Source organism: Sminthopsis crassicaudata, chromosome 1, assembly GCF_048593235.1.
Source record: "Sminthopsis crassicaudata isolate SCR6 chromosome 1, ASM4859323v1, whole genome shotgun sequence".
NCBI lineage: Eukaryota > Metazoa > Chordata > Mammalia > Dasyuromorphia > Dasyuridae > Sminthopsis > Sminthopsis crassicaudata.
In genome coordinates this window covers 306,642,459-306,658,986 of record NC_133617.1, presented here as the reverse complement: position 1 = coordinate 306,658,986, position 16,528 = coordinate 306,642,459, and positions in this window count along the sequence as shown.

Here is a 16,528-nt window from a genome sequence, read left to right as displayed (position 1 = left end):
AAGAACTTGCTGAGTCACTCTGGGTGAGCTTGGGGATGGCTGGGTCCGGAGAGATGCTAGCTTTCTGGGGTTTTATTCTTCACCTCCAGTGTTTACACCTTCTCCTCTGCTCCTGGCTTGCTGCCAAGATTGAACATCCAAACTGGGGTAAAAGTCTTTTTGCAGAAATGACAGAGATCACATCCCTCCCCACTCTGGTCTGTGCTATGTGAGCTGCCTGCCCTCAGTCTGCGCCTAGTCTGTTCATCACCTCCCCCTGAGCAAACACAGACATCCTCTGGCAAATTTCAAGGATGTCTTCTGTTGGTGATTATTTCTAGGTTTCTTTTCTGGTCAAGCATTAATTCCTAGGCTTATCATGAAGTAAGTCCTGAGAGAAAACAGGGAGCTCAAGCAGCTGTCTGCCTCCATTCCACCATCTTGGCTGGAAGTCCCAGTGTGCTGGAATTCCTTTTATTTTTATATTTTTTCTTCTTGAATTGTTCTCCATATCTATTGTTTGTCTTCTAAGATGTTTCACACTGTCTTTTATTTTCTTATTCTTAATAAGCTATTTTGTTATTTCTTGGTCTCTCATAGATTCACTGGCTTTACCTTGCCCAATTCTAATTTTAAAAGAATGATTTTCATCTTTGAGACTCTGTGCCTCCTTTTCTAACTGTTTAATTTTTTTTTAATAATATTTTTTTTCTTGGATGGTTTTTATTTTCTTTTTTTCTTTTTTTTCTTTTTTTTTTTTTCCTAAATGTTCCTCATTTGATTTTTAAATTATTTTTTGAGTTCTATGAATTCTTTCTGAGTGAGGAGCCATTTCATGATACTCTTTTGGGTAAAAGCTTTTTTTTTTTTTAAATTTTATTTTTTAACTAAAATGTCCTCCTTTGTGCAAGTAAATCTTACCTTTTATCACTCACACTTAAAAGAGTATCTTGGCAGACCTTGTTTATTATGAATAGTCCAAATAATTTTATTTAATTAATTTCTTTGAGACAACATACATTTCATTGCACATCTGATTAAAATTTTCATTTTAAGCAACTTGATACATTTAAATTAGAATCTAACTAAAGATATTGCTCGGTAAAAATCATTGCCATGTGTTTGAATTTACCTAAAATGCATTTTTGTACAATTAATTACTTCTTGCTGCCTTACTAGTGAAAGGATTGGACTTCTTCCCATAGCAATAGGTACATTCTTCATTCTTCAACAAGTCATTATTAAGAAGTATAAATGAGCCACTAGCTGATTTCAAGGATTGCCCCTGATATAAGCATATAATCTTATGAACAGCAGAGTTGTAACTGTATTACCTCTTAAACCTACTTCTTTCTGGTAGTCTAAAGTAGAATATTACATGCAAGCTTTTGTTTAGCAGTTGTCCAGAAAGTTAACTAGTAAAAGCAAGCCTCGTGCTTTTAGACACTAGCACTATATCATCAGAAACATTTCTGACAAATAAATAGCTATTAGTTTGCCAGAAATTGTAATGAAACCATGATTAATAAATGCCTTTCAAAGGTCTGCATCAAAGTCAAGGCATTTGGGTGATAAATATAAACATCTCGACCCCTCTTTGCCAAAAGCTCTGTGTTTCAGCTGTACAGCACTCCTGATTGATCTGTTCATTACTCTAATAAATAATTTATCATTTCAAGGAGGACAATTCATTATGCAGATGGTATGAACCAGTAACTTCTAAAGAGCAAAATCTTTAAGAGACTTGGGATGATTGCCCATGTCCTAGTACCCGGTGTCCTTATTACAAAGTGGGGAATTTTATTTTTTTTAACTTTCATATAAATTGTTTTTAAAAGAAGACTACTTAGACTATCTTTCCTCTGGGAGAACTCCCATTGCATACCCTCTTTTAAATCTTTTTTTTTTTTTTTTTTTTTTTTAATGAAGACTCCATCTGGAATTAAGCTTAAATAAATTAGAAATATGATCATGTTGGGTTCACTTTTGAATAAGAACAGTCTAGCCATATCTTTTGGACCATAAACAGCCATATGTACCTTTACTTAAAATCTCATTGAATTAAATTATAGATTATGTTCCTCTCCATCCTTTAAAATATTAGTCATTGATCAGAATAACACATTAGGTTTCCTATTACTCATCCCTCGAGGTACTCATCTGTATGGCTCTGGCCTAATGTGGCTTTACTTTGATACGATTGGAAATACAGTCCAGACTTTTAATATTTTCCATGAATCTTACAGGATAAAATATGTTCATTCCCAGAAGATAGAGTTGATTTTAATATCCCTTTTTTCTTCTACTTGGACCCATATTTCTCTTATTTGAAGAATCTGAATGTGACTAAAAGATAAACATAGCAAGTCATGCTAAAGAAATGCATTTAAATTTCAAGGCATAAAATAGAAACACATGATTGAACAAACTGATTAGTTGATAGTATCAAATTTTATGGCTACACAGTTCACAACCACTTAACTGCACTTTTTTGCCTCTCATCAACACACTCATAAAAAGCCAACTTTTTAAGCTTTCTTTAAAATTAATGGGAAATGATTATAAATGCACTAGTGAAATTAGTCTCAAAGACAAGAGGTTTAAAATCACATTTGTTTTCATGAATCAATTAATCTACTTCAATGTGATCTACAGTAATGATGTGCCCATTTAAAGGATCAACTATTTGCCACCTTTGCCCAAGCACTTTTGATAAATTGAAGCAATTCTGAAAGTTTTAAAACTGTATCCACTGAATGTGGGGCATTATTTAAGTTAGGCAACTAAAGTAAATAAAGTAGATATTGTCAGAAAGTGTGTTCTGAGAGAAACAATCATAGGCAGTAGAAATAACACTGAATTAGATATCAGAGGACTTATTTTTATTACCTACTTTCATTATTCACCAGTTAGGTACTTAGTTAATGCCAGACACATACCTATCAGCTAAAACTACTTCTTTTCTTCACTTTCTCTATCACTGGGTTTCTCCACCATTTAGAAAGTCTTCCATACACAAAGCTATTCCATTATCTTAGAACTTTCTCTCTCTATCAATTTTTACCAAATGAAGTAATGTATGGACAGAGCTTTGTAAATAATAAGTGCTATTATATTAATATAAAAGATTGTTGTTAAAACATGTTGTCATAATTGCTAACCAAACCCTATAGATTCTACCTTCAAAATTGCTTCACATTTCCCTTACTAAATATAAGCTCTCAATGCCACTTACCTGAATTTTTATAATAGTATCCCAATACTATTTCCCTGTCCCCATTCTTTTACCCCTAAAATCCAATCTGTATGTCACTACCCCACTAATCCCCAGTAGATGGATTTATTTATGACATTTCTATCCTTCAAATATTATGATTCCTTATTGTCCCCTCAAAAAAATTTAGCCTGTAATTGAATATTCTTCATGATCTCTTATAATCTGTTATTTGAATTTTATCTTATACTATTCCACTTTGGCCAAACTGGACCACTATGTATTCTTTATGTTTTCCTACCTTCTGGGTTGTAAATATGCTACAATAATTGAAACATCTTCTGTCATATATTTATGGGATTTCTATTAAATGAATTTAATTACAAATTGAAAGGCCTTATTTTCCAAGATTTTTTTGCAATGCATGTCAAAAGTAATCACCTTTCATATTTCCCCTTTCAAAATGCACATAATCTGTATTTGGAATTTCTAATAAATATAATGCACCTATAATTTAACTTATTTTTCATACACTTTGGTGCCTTCCACAATGTTGGACCTCACACACACAAATACACACACACACACACACACACACACACACGCACACACACACACAAACCACACACACATTGAATGTGTGGAATTGAGTTCAATATATTATTTCTATGTTATTTGTGTATATTATACTTCCAAATTATTGTATACTCCATGAAGGAAGAGATCATATCTTGTCTTCATATCACCTTTAGCAACAAACACTGTGACCTATGTCTGCCCTTAATCTATGATTTTTAAATTGAATTGAATTCAATTTAAGCTATATTACTATTTTTACATAGTCCCTAAATATCTTCCATAGTTTTTAAGATCATGTAGGATAATTTATGTCAATATTTGGAATGCTGCAAAATACCATACAGTTTGAAATTTTCATTGTATTGGCAGAATGATTCATTTTTGTTTATAAGACTAATGAGGTACAATGATACAGTGAATTAATAGTTGGATCTACTATTGAAAAACCCCCATCTCTGTCATGGTAAGGAAGTTACTTAATATCTCTTGTTATTAAGCTATTCATCTTTTAAATGAGTATTAAAGCATTCAACCTCACAAATTTATTAAGGATTAAATGAGGTAATGCATGTAAAGAGCTCCCCAAAACATAAAATACATCAGATCATGAATCTTTCCAAATAATATCATATGATATATAAACATTATAAGTGATTCAATCATTTTCAAATTGATGGGCACTATCATAGTTTCTTATCTTTGTCAATGCAAAATTTAAAAAAATCAGCTGCTATGGAAATATTTTTGTACTTGTCAGTTCTTTTCCTCTTTCTTTGATTTCTTTGGGTGTAAGGCAATGACATCAATGCATTAAAGGATATTCAACTTAGCAACTTTTGGGGTAGAGTGAGAATGAGCAGAATCAATGGAAGAAGTTATGCAATTATAGCTTCATTATAAAAAACAAAAACAAAAACAAACAAACTTAAGACTTGAAATATTCTGTGGAGGGGATGTGGGAAAACTGGGACACTGATACATTGTTGGTGGAGTTGTGAAAGAATCCAGCCATTCTGGAGAGCAATTTGGAACTATGCTCAAAAAGTTATCAAACTGTGCATACCCTTTCACCCAACATTGCTGTTATTGGGATTATATCCCAAAGAAATACTAAAGAGCGGAAAGGGACCTGTATGTGCCAAAATGTTTGCGGCAGCTCTTTTTGTTGTAGCTAGAAACTGGAAGTTGAATGGATGTCCAACAATTGGAGAATGGTTGGGTAAATTATGGTATATGAAGGTTATGGAATATTATTGCTCTGTAAGAAATGACCAGCAGGAGGAATACAGAGAGGCCTGGAGAGACTTAAATCAACTGTTGCTGAGTGAAATGAGCAGAACCAGAAGATCACTATACATTTCAACAACAATACTGTATGAGGATGTATTCTGATGGAAGTGGAAATCTTCAACATAAAGAAGATCCAACTCACTTCCAGTTGATCAATGATGGACAGAAATAACTACACCCAGAGAAGGAACACTGGGAAGTGAATGTAAATTGTTAGCACTACTATCTATCTACCCAGGTTACTTATACCTTCGGAAGCTAATAATTAATGTGCAACAAGAAAATGGTATTTACACACATATATTGTATCTAGGTTATATTGTAAAATGTAAAATGTATGGGATTACCTGTCATCGGGGGGAGGGAGTGGAGGGAGGTAGGGGATAATTTGGAAAAATGAATAAAAAAAAAATAAAAGACTAGAAATTAAAAAAAAAAATACTTGAAATATTCTGACCAAGGAACTGGCCAACCATAATTCCAGAGGACTGAGGATAAAAAATGTTACTCATCTACTCTCCACATAAAAGTGATCTATTCTATATGTAAAATAAAGCATATGGTCTATGTGTCTATGTATTTATCTTGCCACACTTATCTGTGACATGGTGATATTTTTTAAAAATATCTTTCAGTTTGGAGAGACAGGAAGGGGAAATATTTGTTAATTGAAAAGAAACATTTATAAACCCTTAAAATGTCACATATCTAATGGATAGGATGGTGTTGGGAAAGAGGATGGTGATGATTTTTTAGATGTGGCAACTTAAGATAACACTAAAACTCTGATTAAAAAGAGTTTTGTCAAAATGTCTGAGCTACAGAAATGTTGAGGGTCTTGAACCATTCTTATCTTCAATGAACTTGAAATCAGATTGTTAAATAGACCTGGCTAGTTTGACCAGAAAGTGACTACCATAATATTAGTAATAAACAAAGATTATCCATTCAATCTTCAAAGACAGAATTTATTGGATTAAATCTGGGACTATCTTGAATACTAATTTGAATTGTTATATGACTAATATGGTAAATTTCTATAGAAGTAATTATTAATGCACTAGAACATTTCATATACATTATGCCAGAGCTGATTTGATTATGTTTCATAGATTCAGCCAAATATCTTAGTAAACATGGCTCAATATATCAATTTAAAGTGAATTAAATCTTTTCTTCTAGAGTCTGAAAGGAATTCATTTAAGTTTTATTGATATTATAAATCAGAAGATCCTCTCCCTCCTTTGTTCTATCTTTGACTTTTTTGTCTCATGACAGAAATGGAAGAGGAAAGGAATAAACACTTTTGTAGCACCTACTATGTCCCAGGTATTGTACTAAGCACTTATTACAGTTGTATTCTCATTTAGTCCTCACAACAATTTTGTGAGATAGATACTATCGTTATGTGTATTTTACAATTGAACAAAGTGAGGCAGACAGAGATTTCTGACTTACTCGAAAGTCATACATCGTATAAGTATCTGAGATCTATTTTGAACTCAGATCTTCTTGACTTCAAGTCCATAGCTTAGGAAAGATACAAATAACCATGCTTAAGAAAGAAGTCAGTATCTTCCCTATATACGCATCTATTTATACTTCCAATACTTTAAAAAAATATATATTAATCCCCTAGTGCAGAAAATGGATGAAATTATTAGAAGAGATTTTGCATAGTTAGCATTATACTTACAATTTTTAAGGCAAAGAATAATTTAGTGTGAATCTGAATATTTGTAGTAAAACAAATATCTAATTCTTTTAAATCCTTATGTGTCTTATATAAACCAGAATAGGCTTTCAGTAAGCTATATGATTCCCATGAGAAATTTCCTCTGTGCATTATTAGATACATAGATAGATAGATAGATAAATTAATAGATGGACAAATATAGATATTAGATGTAGATATTCTATCTTTGTCTATGTATGTATGTCTGTACATCTCTGTTTTTTTTTTTTTTTTTGTTGTTTGTTTGTTTGTTTTGTTTTGTTTTGCTTTGTTTTTTTTTTTTTTTTTTTTTTTTTTTCAGTCTTATTCTATAGGAGGCAGTGTTGTATAATGAAAGATATACTGGAGGCCAGGAGATAAAGACTGAATCCTAACTATGCTATGGACTAGCTCTGTAATATAGAACTAATTATTTAAGTTTCAAGAGCCTTGGTTTCCTCATCTGTAAAATTAAATAGCTGAAATAAATGATCTCCATGATGTCTCTAGAGGCACAATTCTGATTGTGTCTAGAATATACAAACCAGTTTTGTCATCTGAGCTTTATTAAACTGAATTGGAATGTGATTGTTGAAGTAAATAGACACAATTAAAGACTAAAAAGAAGCTTTCTCCAAAGGGCTTTCAGATCTAACAATTTTCAAAATAAAATTAATTAATTAATTAAAACACATACACACACACACACACACACACACACACACACACACACACATATCAGGAACGGTTGATAAGAGAACTTTATTGATTTTTTTCCCAATTAAGTTAGGCAGATTCTGTTCATCTACTTGCTTAAGTGGATATGAATGTGAATTCCCAGAGGTATTTTTAACAAGTTTTCAGTAAAAGGTTTCCATATCATTGCACTAACAGGGTTTGGATATAGTTGACAGCTGTGGCACATAAATTAAATAAAATTTTATTGATGTCTTAAAAACATGTCATTTCCCAAAAATGCAACACTGTTCAAAATTTTCTACTGATGTAGAAGAGGCTTTTTCCCTTGGTTCCCCAAAGCCAAATATCATTTTTTTTTTTAAAATCCAGTCATTTCTTTTTTGCAAAGTGGTATACATGCATAATGTATTGGTGAGCATTCAGTCATGTCAAATGTTTCTAAAAATCCCTCACATACCTTTTCTTCTTTTTGTACTGATTTAACAAGCTTGAAGAAAAACCTTTCATCAGAGCAGTAGGCTGAGAGTTTGAAACCTAAGTTTTAGTTTGAGTTTGGACACTGTTTTGTAGCACTCAAATTTTAAGGAACTAAGACATCATAAAAATAGTATCATTTCAAAAATGACCTTAGAGCCAAAAAGACCAGCTTAATTTTTTTCTGTGATTCATGCTATTTGTATGACAATGGTCAATTTGTTTAAATTTTGAGTGCCCCCAGGCAATCATATAAGATATAATAACAATATGGTCCCTGAGCACAATCATTCAGAGGGAGCTTTCATATAAAGAATTTCCATATTGATGAAATCATATTTTTATTTTAATTTGATCACTATTAGTAAAACAAAGCTAATGATCTAGTGAGTGCTACTTTATCCTGAAACGTTCTCCTTTTTTCTAGTAACAAAAATAATTAAATTCCAAAAATCACATATATCTTAACCTTTTCAATGTTTCTTGAGGTCAGTCTGATTCATGACTATAGATTAAGGATCTTTGGAAACATGACTACAATACGGAAGGCCTGATAATAATTTAATATGGAAGCTTTCAGAAAAAATCTGATTTATAAAGGCACCCTGTGTTCATTGCAGCTAAATAGGTGCTTCTCAAAAGTTCACATACTCGACTTACTCAAAATTGCTTGAATATTACATAGATAGTCTGAATGTATTTTTATAAAGTAAGATAAAACAATGACATACTCTTGGAAGGAAATCAGAAGTCAAAAGAGCAGACAGACTGTTGGCCTAAATAGAATCAGCACACTTTACTTAAAAAAGTATTGCCACATTTGAACTCAATAAGCCATCAGATATCTGAGGGAGTCTTCTTAGAGAAAAAACATAATACAACTAACCAAAGTTGAAAGCTTGTTTACAAAAGAAAACAAAACAAATACTTAGTGTTTTTTTGTTTTGTTTTGTTTTGTTTTTTTTATCTCTTGAACTTAAATAGTGATTATTCTATTGTTGAATCATATTGCAGAAAAGTGAAAGTAGAGTCAAGTGATAAGGAGTTGGCAAACTCTTTTGTGAAATGAGTGCCCAGATGCACAATCTCAAATATATATCACATTCACACACTTATTTAGCGATTTTTAAAAAAAGCTACAAATAGATTACCTATGTCCTGCATTAAGCCCTAAGAAAAGTAACATAATTTACACAGTTTGATGAACTGATTAAAATAAGTTCCCAGTTTCAAAAATATTCAAATACAGGATTTTTATCAGGCATTTAATTTGGATCTTGCTGAATTTTTTTCATTTTCTGACTGTATTGTAATACAATATAAACTTATGCCACATAATTTGAATAAAGACCAGGATCAATGAAAATTATTATTATACAAATATTTTCTATTGACTAATTATGTACCCTAAAACTTAGATGTAGCTTAAGTTAGTTTCTTGTTAGTTCTAAGCATTTATTACTACTAATAATAGTGATAATTGTCATGTGAAACCTACTATTTGCAATATGAATAAAGATGAGAGAGTACACTACTATTATGAAAACTGGAGGTGACACGGAATTACTAAGTTTATTGATTAGGGATGTCAGACCTATACTTTAGGAAAATCACTTTATTGGATGAACAGAGAATGAATTGTAGTGCAAAGAAATTTAAAGCAGGTAGATACAGTATCAGTGTATTACAATAGTCCAGGCTTGAAGCAATAAAGTCTTATACTAGAGTGGTGACAATGTCAGAGAAGTGGAAGAGGTATATAAGAGACAATATTGCAAAGCTAAAATTGCAAATGTCTTGACAAAAGATTTCGAATGAGCACTGAGAGATAGTAATTGAGAAGTATGCCTAGGTTAGAAGCATGAGGTATTGGGAATATGTAATTACCCAAAAAAGTGGGAGTGCAGAGCATTGGAGGGAAAGATATAAAGACTCTTTTTGGACATAGGGTGTTTAAAATATCGAGTGGATGTCTAGTTTGAGATATTTGAAAATGAGTTTAAAATGTGATATTAGAGGTCAACAGAGCATTTGGAGCATCTTAAGATATATTAAGAATGATCAATATAGAGTTATTAGCTGATAAGATCATCAAATTAAATAGGGTACAATGAGAAAAGAAAAGGACCTCGATAGAACACTGAGGGAAAATGATGGTTAGAATATGAGAACTAGATTAGGATGCAGTAAGGAAGACTGAATCAGAAGGTAGAAGGACAATCAGGACAAAGTATTTTTCTAAAAACCTAGAGAGAAGAAAGTGTCAAAAGGGATAGAAAGGTCAAAGAAAATATGTCATTGCGTTTGGAAACTTAAAAAGCATAGGCAACTTTGGAGAGAGTAAATCTAGTGATATGCATACCTACATTTTATGTATGTGTATATATGTACATGCAGAGAGATTATATATATATAGATAATAGATATATTTTGGTAGATGTAGATATATAGCTATCAATGTAGATTATGCATATATACTTACATATAATAATTATATATATGTAGAGGCCTAGAACACTGAAAAGTTATATTTGAATCTAAAATAGTAGAGAACTTAAGGCTAATTACCAACTCAATGTGTGATAATGCTTCTATAAATATATGGTGATGTGATGGCTCTCTTCATGATTGGTTCTTGCTGAATATGTTGTGATGAGGTAAGGGTGGAGGGCTGAGGGAGAGGGCCAGACTCTCTGCCACAACAACATACTGGAGAGAGACGACTTCAGGCTCCAGACTCCAGATGCATCTTTAGCAAAATGAATGGCAGCTTGCCCGCCTCCTTCACTTCTCTTCCTAAAGACCAAGGACTTTGACTGAATCTGACTCTGACTGATCCTGAGGTTCTCCAGAGAGCTATCCCAGTCATAATGTATTGGCACCAACGTGGACTAAAGACCTACACACAGCTTTGATTGTAATTTCAGTGAAGAAGGCCCTGTAACCGGAAATAGGGTGAGTATTAAAGTAGATAAGCAGGAACCTTTGTTAAGGACTAAACTAGTCACTTAAGTTTTCTAGCTGAAATGGGGCAGATAATAAAAAAGAGCCTCCCCCACCCCCACTCTCACCCCAACTCTGAGAGAAGTCTATAGAAAGCATACTTAGACTAATAAAGAGGCAAGGTTTACTTGTAATTTGGGAGCAGATTGGTGGACTCTTGGAAGCATTAGAATGCATGTCCCCTTGATTCTCTGATGAATTAGAGGCAGATAAGTGGAAATTAGCAGAAAAACAACTAATTGAATATTACAATGATAATGGTCTTGATTCAATTACTAAAGTAACATTATTATATATATATATATATATATATATATATATATATATATATATATATATATATATATATATATATAATACACACACACACACATATACAACATAATAAAATTGGGCTTAAAGAATCCCACAAGTTCAAAAAAAAAAAAAAAAAAAAACAGAATATTTTTCAGCAGAACAGCCAAACAAAGAAGCATGAGGTGAAAGAGGAAGAGAAGGAGGATGGTACTGACAAAATCGCCAGAAAACATGAGGAACTGAATGAACTTAAAGGACATGGTGATTCTCACTCTGACAGCCCAGCTTCACTTCTGCCTACAACCCAGCAGGATCTTTATACTCCCACATCAATTTCACCTTCTTGGGTAGAGGGAGGAGGAGAAGTGAGAAGAGCAGTGATACTACCTGCACCTCACCCCCCCCATTACTTGATTATAAAAAGCACTACTTAAAGCCCAAGAAGAAGGACAGAATATATCTAATTTAAAAGTAAAAGCATACTCTGTAATGGAACTTAACTCTTCAAGTCAAGAAAAAAAGAAGATACACTCCTTTTAATGTAGAAATTATCAAAGATCTGAAAAAGACTTTATGGGACCACATCATCTTATGTTAAGATATTATTATGGGGGGGTGAGCCAAGATGGTGGAGAAGCCAGATGGAACTTTCTAAGCTCTCTAATTCCCTCTCTATCAACAATTTAATTTAGCCTCAAGAGCAGTGCTTGATGGGTAAAACCCACAAAGTTTGGAAGTACCATTTACCAGTAGATGAGAATCTGGAATATTACCAGAACAGGTTTGACCTGAGGTGATAGGAGTAGACCAGAGCAGAGCAGAGATAGAAACAGGAGCAGGGTAGCCTCTGCAACTGGAAGGTTTACATAGAGCTCTCTGCCATAGCCTAACTGTTTTGCTTTGGTGGCAGAGTAGGGGACCAGCAGAGAATTTGGAAGCTGGGGTTGTGGGTACTCTGAGGGATGCTAAAGCCTGAGAGGATCTAACTGCGCCTACCCAGGACTGGAAGTGACTCAGCACAGACCATAATACAGCTCTTCTCAGCATTCTGCAACAAGGGGCTCATGTTGAGGGGCAGTCACAAACAGCAGGGGCATAGCCCAGGGCAGCCTCTCATCTGCACAGTGTGGGACTTGGCCAGGGGTAGTGGAATTTCCCCAGCTTGAATGCACTACCCAGGAAGAGACACTTCCAGTACATTGAGGGATAGGAGGACTGCCAATATTCAAAGTGGGCATTTGTGTGTGGGGGGGCAGTGATACCTTTGCTTCTTAACCTCTAGCCCTAAGGCAGTCACTAATCCTCACAGTGGAGCTCCTTGCAGGGTACTTACACAGCCCAGCCAATGCTACCCAGGCATACTCACTTTCTCTTGGAGCTCTTCCCAGAGTCTCCTGCAGCTCTGACATTCATTGCAGCCCATTAAGAGGACAAATATTGTTCATAAACCCATCCTTGATCTGCAGAGGAAGCTGATAATCTCCTTGCACTGAAGGCAGACCCTGAAGGCTTAGAAAAAAATGAGTAAAAAAATAAAGAAAATGATTTGATATCTTCTATGCAGAAAAAGAGCGGGTTTCCAACACTGAGGAGACTAACAGCAGACAGCCTCCAGACAATACTCCAAATAACGCTCTCCTAGAAGAGACTATAAAAAATCTAAAAAGAAGAAAAATGGGGAAAGGAAAGAAAAGTTATGCTAGAGAATAACAATGTCCTGAAATGTGAATTGGAAAAGGTAAACAACTTCCTGAAATGTGAATTGGAAAAGGTAAAGAATTCACAGGAAGTGGAGGAAAACATAATTAGGGAATTGGAAAAGGTAAAGAAATCACAGGAAAGTGGGAATCTGTGAATGGGAAAAGAAAAAGAGTTCTGAAGAAAGTAGGATTTGTGAATTGGAAAAAGAAAATAACTCACTAAAAAAAAATTTAGTGAAATAGAAACAAATTCCATAGAGCAAAAGAACTCATTAAAAAACTTAATTGGACACATACAAAAAGAAGTAAAAAAAAAAAAAAAAAAACTAATGAAGAAAATAACTCATTAAAAATCAGAACTGAACAAACAGAAATAAATGATTCATTGAGACACCAAGAATCAGTCAAGCAAAACCAAAAAAAATGAAAATCTGGAGAAAAATATCAACTAACTACTTGCCAAAATGACAGACCTGGAAAATAGATCTAGGAGAGACAATATAAGGATTATTGGACTTCCCGAAAATTATGATGAAAAAAAAAGAGACTAGATATTTTTTAACAGGAAATCATCAAAGAGAACTGCACAGAGGTAATAGAACCAGAAGGTAAAATAGGCATTGAAAGATTTCATCAAACACCTTCTGAAAAATACCTTAAAAAACAAACAAACAAACAAACAAAAAATCCATGGAACATTGTGGCCAAATTTCAGAACTCTCAGAATAAGAAAAAAATATTACAAGCAGCCATGAAAAAACAATTCAAATACCAAGGTGACACAATAAGGGTCACTCAAGATCTGGCTGCTTCTATATTAAAGGATTGAAGGTCCTGGAATCTGATGTTCTGAAAGGCAAAAGAACTTGGAATGCAACCAAGAATAAACTGCCAGCTAAGTTTAGCATTTCCTTCCATGGAAGAAGATGGACATTTAATGAAACAGAGGAATTCCATATGTTTCTAAGGAAAAAAAAAACAGATTTAAACAAAAAATGTGATCTCCATTCTTAGGACTCAAGAGAAGCAGAAAAAAGTAAAAGGAATTCTTGAGGACTGTATTTCTGTTGTGGATATACATTAAGAGCACATGTATAATTTGATTTTAATGATATAACAAAAAAAGGGGGAAGTAGAAATGGAAAGGAGATAATGTCAAAAAAAGGAAAAAGTGATGATAAAAAGAGGGAAAGAATATCCCACAAAGAGACAAAGAAAACCTATCTGAGGGAAGTCAGAGAGGGGTAGGAAAATTGTATGAACCTTACTTTCATCAGAATTGGGTCAAAGAAAGAATAATGGCTATATTGCTTAACAGAAAATTCTCTCTCACCCCTTTAAAAAGGGGGAGAGAAAAAGGGAAAAGGAAAAGAGCAATAAGGAAAGGGAACAAGAAAGGGAAAGGGGTTTAAGGGGAGGAGGGAGGGATACTAAAGAGGGAGGGCCGCATGAAGCAAGTGGGGCACATAAGGTTAATACTGGGGAAAGGGTTCGGTGGGGCAAGAGAAAAAACATAATCTTGGGATAATATGATATCAGGAAATATAGAATAAGTAATTTTAACTGTAAATGGGAATGGGATGAACTGTCCAATGAAGAGGAGGCAAATAGCAGACTGCATCAAAAGTCAGAAGCCTACAATATGTTGCTTACAGGAAACACATTTAAAGCAGGAGATAATTACAGAATAAAGGTAAGACTGGAACAGAATTTATTATGCTTCAAGTGAAGTCAAAAAAGCAAGTGTAGCCATCCTTATGTCAGATCAAGCAAAAGCAGAAATTGATCTAATTAAAAGAGATAAGGAAGGAAACTATATCTTGCTAAAGGGTAGCATAGACAATGAAGCAAATATATATATATATATATATATATATATATACACCAAGTGGTATATCATCTAACTTCCTAAAAGATAAGTTAAGAGAGATGCAACAAGAAATAAACAACAAAACTATAATAGTGGGAGATCTCAACCTTGCACTCTCAGAATTAGATAAATCAAAGCATAAAACAAATAAGAAAGAAATTAAAGATGTAAATTGAATATTAGGAAAATTAGGTATGATAGATTTTTGGAGAAAACTAAATGGTGAGAGAAAGGAGTATACTTTCTTCTCAGCAGTTCATAGAACCTATACAAAAATTGACCATATATTAGAACATAAAGATCTCAAAATTAAATGGAGGAAGGCAGAAATACTAAAGGCTTTCTTTTCATATCACAATGCAATAAAAACTACATTCAACAAAAAGTTAGGGGTAAATAGACCAAAAAGTAATTGGAAACTAAATAATCTCATCTTAATGAATGATTGGGTGAAACAGCAAATTATAGACAGAATTAATAATTTCATTCAAGATAATAACAATGATGAGACATCACAACAAAATTTCTGTGATGCAGCTAAAGTGGTAATAAGGAGAAATTTTATACCTTTAGAAGTTTTTTAAAGAAAATAGATAAAGAGAAGATCAATGAATTGGGCTTGCAACTTAAAAAGCTAGAAAAAGACCAAATTAAAAATTCACAACCAAATATTAAACTTGAAATTCTAAAATTAAAAGGAGAAATTAATAATATTGAAAATAAAAATAATATTGAAATAATAAATAAAATTAAGTGTTGCTTTTATGAAAATACCAATAAAATAGTTAAACCTTTGGTAAATATGATTAGAAAAAAGAGAGAGGAAAAGCAAATTGTTAGTCTTAAAAATGAAGAAGGGGAACTGACCACCAATGAGGAGGAAATTAGAGAAATAATAAGGAGTTACTTTGCCCAACTTTATGCCAATAAATTTGATAACCTAAGTGAAATGGATTACTACCTCCAAAAATATAGGCTTTCCAAATGAACAGAGGAGGAAGTAAATTGCTTAAATAGTCCCATTTCAGAAAAAGAAATAGAACAAGCTATTAATCAACTCCCTAAGAAAAAAATCTTCAGGACCATATGGATTCACAGGTGAATTCTGTCAAACATTCAAAGAACAGTTAGCCCCAATGTTATAAAAACTATTTGAAAAAAAAATAGGGAATGAAAAAGTCCTACAAAATTCCTTTTATGAAACAGACATGGGACTGATACCCAAACCAGATAGGGTGAAAACTGAGAAAGAAAATTATAGACCAATCTCCCTAATGAATATTGATGCTAAAATCTTAAATAAGATATTAGCAAAAAGACTACAAAAAATCATCCCCAGGATAATACAACATGATCAAGTAGGATTTATACTAGGAATGCAGGACTGGTTCAATATTAGGAAAACTATCACAATAATTGGTCATATTAATAACCAAATTAACAAAAATCATATGATCATCTCAATAGATGCAGAAAAAGCATTTATAAAATTGAACATCCATTTCTATTAAAAACAATTGAAAGTATAGGAATAAATGGATTTTTCCTTAAAATAATCAGTAGCATCTATTAAAAACCATCAATAAGCATCATATGTAATGGAGAAAGATTGCAATTAATCCCATTAAGATCAGGGGTGAAACAAAGTTGTCCACTATCACCATTACTATTCAATATTATATTAGAAATACTAGCTTTGGCAATAAGAG